This window comes from Montipora capricornis, chromosome 14 (assembly GCF_036669925.1).
Source record: "Montipora capricornis isolate CH-2021 chromosome 14, ASM3666992v2, whole genome shotgun sequence".
Classification (NCBI taxonomy): Eukaryota; Metazoa; Cnidaria; class Anthozoa; order Scleractinia; family Acroporidae; genus Montipora; species Montipora capricornis.
In genome coordinates this window covers 12,499,262-12,503,272 of record NC_090896.1, presented here as the reverse complement: position 1 = coordinate 12,503,272, position 4,011 = coordinate 12,499,262, and positions in this window count along the sequence as shown.

Below are 4,011 nucleotides of genomic sequence, written 5' to 3'. Positions count from 1 at the left end.
CTAACGTACCCTGGGAAAAGTCGAGATTTTGTAGCTTGGATAACAAGATATCGTGTCGAATGCTTTAGACATATCCAATAAGACCATGATGGAAACTTTCTTGCTATCCATAGCCTGGAGTAACTGATCCGTAATGTAGAACAGAGCTGTTTCTGTCGAGTGAAGTTTTCTGTTTCCGATCTGATGTACTGCCAATTTATTATTTCTAATTAAATACTCCATAAGTTGTCCATGTACTAGCCTTTCAGTGATTTTTGAGACTATTGGCAATAATGAGATAGGGCGGTAATTGTTAGGGACATCTGGGTTACCGCATTTAAGAATAGGTGTGACTTCTGCTGTTTTCCAAGCACGTGCAAAAGTATCTTGATAACTATGTAATTAATTAACTAATTAACTGATTTATTATTTTGTAAGTACTTTGGGATAATATGTGTTCAATAACAGAGACAGGACTTGTTTAAGAAAGGTGGCCTGCCTAGAATAGCTTCGCTAATTGCGGGTCGCCTAGGACTATGATGATATTGTAATGCTAATAAACAAATGAATTGAATTGATTATGTCCACTGAGGTAAATGAGCAGAACCTAGGACAACAAAGCAGTAATGGAAAAGTTTCTTCTTAGTCTAAGTGAAAATACCTTTCATTTTGTATCTTTTCACTTATAGAATTTTTCACTTGCTTGGTAGAAAATTAACTTTGGATGAGCGTTTCTGGGCTCTAAGCTGGAGCAGGAATGCTTTGAATTCAAGGAATTATTTTTTGTCAACACTGCCAAATAGTACAAAGTAAGAAAGGTAACTTGTAACACTGATTAAAAATTTGCTGATGACATAAAATTATGTTTTTACAGATTGACTCTATACATGGTTCCAGTTGCATACCTCCTTTGTTGTATTTATAAAAGTCACATAGCATAGGACCACAACTTTGTCCTTTGGAAGAGATTCGTCAATAATGACATCAATATTCTCAAGAATGCTTTTCTCTGTTTTTCCTAAAAGCAAATAATCAGTGACAAAAAATAGAGGTTACCATACACACCTGAACTTTGTAGTTCAACAATTGATGGCTTGTAAATAACATTTGTTTACCAGAGAAGGGTGCAACATTTATGTTGTCCTTGGTAGCTGCAGTCTGTTCGGTCATATCCCCTAGATATTTCAGGACCAGAGTGGCTAATGGCCTCCTTGCATTCATTGAGGGCATTGCACCTGTAGGAAAAAAGGCCAAGGGAACCAAGCAGCTGCTCTGTGTTCCTCATCTCGCTATGAAGAGCACACAATGAAACATTGCTCAACTCTTCGTCCAATAAAAACAAGAGATCATCTCGCATTCCACACCACCTTAAAAAGATATATGTATTGCAATTAAATATTATCCTTTTACTATTAACAAATCATGGAGACACACATTTTTACTTTCAGGAAATAATCCTTTCACCTTCGTCAAGACAAATGAAACATTTCTCTACAAAAATCTTACAGTACAAAATAATAAAATTATGAAAGTATAATACACTCTACAGGTAGTCACCTTCTAATATTTGCCTTGGATCGAAGGCAGGTAAGACAAACCTCATCGAATGAACCATCCCAATGGTCTTTACAGGCCTGTAAATAATCATAAAAAATAACTCATCACTATTACAACCACCATAATTAATATTGCCATAATTCCACTCTTCATGTAAAAAATGATTTTTCTTCAACACTGAAACAATTCATTATTTTCGAAATGCTTACAAAAAGAATACTCACGATAAATAATGATATAATGAAAACTAAAATAATATATCAATTGAAACATGAACATCTTCAATTACCCTAAGAGCATGACATAAGAAACAGAATTCAATCTCAAGTGCACTTCCAGCCAAGACAAAGTTCTCATCACTGGGCATTTCAATGAGCAGATACAGACATTTCAAGTGGAGTGTCACTGCAAAGGAATACTGTAAATCACCAACACATTCACAACAAAACGTTTTATCATATGTACTGAATGACAATAATAATATTGATAGTTATCAGTGCATGAAATCATGAGCTAAATCAAATCAAAATTTTACTTTTTTTTTCTTGTGAAAGCCACTGAAGTTTCTTTACACCAAGTACTGTATGTGAAGGCCAGGCCACAACACTGGGAGCTCCATCCCCTTCTCTTTGTGGTCCGTGTATTGGTTTCTTAAATCTCCCACAGTGTTATCATGAACGAGGGAGGACTAGTAACCCTATGGCAACCTGTAAAATTAAATGACCAGTAAAGGAAACCTCCCTTATGTGACAACTAGTCTTGAGTACCTTTAAATGAAACTATATAGTATATGCCATCTACAGTGATACCTCCTTTCTTCATTCAATCTGACAACCAGCTTTTTCAATTCACTCCTGCAATAAGTGGGGAATACAATACAACACAATACATGCTGTAAAAGTAACTCAATCTCAGACAAATATAAATATATGCATGTAATACCCGAAATGAGCATAATTCTAAAAAAACTGTTTTCATTATTTCTTGGATACCATGTCTATCCTGTTATTAGAAATCAAATGTATAAACTGCTATCACTTAACGTTAGAGGGCTAAACAGCTCGAGAAAGCGAAGACAAGTTTTTTGTAGGTTGCACCAACAGCAATCAGATATAACTTTCTTGCAAGAAACTTATTCATCGCCGGAATCCATCAAAAGATGGGAAACAGAATGGGGAGGCAAAATCGTGTCCAGTCATGGCTCCTCTCATAGTAGAGGAGTCATGATTTTATTCAAGCCACGTCTTGACGTTGACTTCCAAAAAATTAATGCGGATAATTCTGGCAGATGTATTTTAGCCAAGACTATTATTGATGGTACGAAAGTGGTTTTAGTAAACATTTACACACCGAATGATACATGTACAACCCAACAAGTTGTTTTCCTCAGGGACGTTTCAAACGAATTTCTAATCCCTTACGCCAATGACAACTTGGTGCTGGGAGGTGATTTTAACTGTACAATTAGCACTTCAGACAAAAAAGGCGGTAGACCGATAGACAGCAAAAAAGCCTCTCTCGACGAGCTTCAGTCGTTAATCAAAACACATATTTTACTTGATTCCTGGCGTTTCAAGAATCCAGATCAACCAGGCTTTACATGGGCTAACCCGTCAATGAAGATACAGTGTAGACTTGACTACTTCTTTATTTCAAAGCAGCAAAAAGATCACGTAAAGGATTGCAAAATACTTCCAACTCTTTATTCAGATCACTCCGCCGTCGCTCTCTTGATGTCTTTCAATGAAAGTGAACTCCCTCGAGGGTCAGGGTTTTGGAAGTTTAACAACTCCTTGCTGTCAGATACTAATTACGTGGAACTGTTAACATTTAAAATTCCAATGCTTGCAAAAAAGCATGAACAAGTCAACGACAAAGGGTTGTACTGGGAATTGATTAAAATGGAAAGTCGTGCTTTTACAATATCTTTTTCAAAGAAGAAAGGTAAACGAAAACGTGACGAAGAATCAATTCTTTTGTCAGAAATGATGAGATTGCAAATCAAACTTCAGGCGTCATACAGCGATTCTCTTAAGACTGAGCTGGAGAGAATAAAATTCAAGCTTTCCAAAATTGCGGGTATTAAAACACGAGGAACAATCGCGCATAGTAGAGCGCGTTGGTATGAGCATGGTGAGAGGAATAGTAAATACCTTTATAACTTAGAAAAAAAGGAACCAAAAAAAGAAACATATAACGTCCTTAGTTAACAATGAAGGTGACAAAATCACAAACCCGAAGGACATCCTGGAGGAAGAAGAACGCTTTTTCGAAGAGATTTACATATCAAGAAATATGGACCCCAACTGCTCAACTTTCAATGAGTTCTTTGAAATAGAAAATGCAATATCAGAAGAAATCGCAAAAACGTGCGAAGGTGTCATGTCGGTTCAGGAGTGTGAGCTTGCATTAAAATATATGGAAAACAATAAATCTCCAGGCACGGACGGGCTATCTCCTGTATTATATAAATAT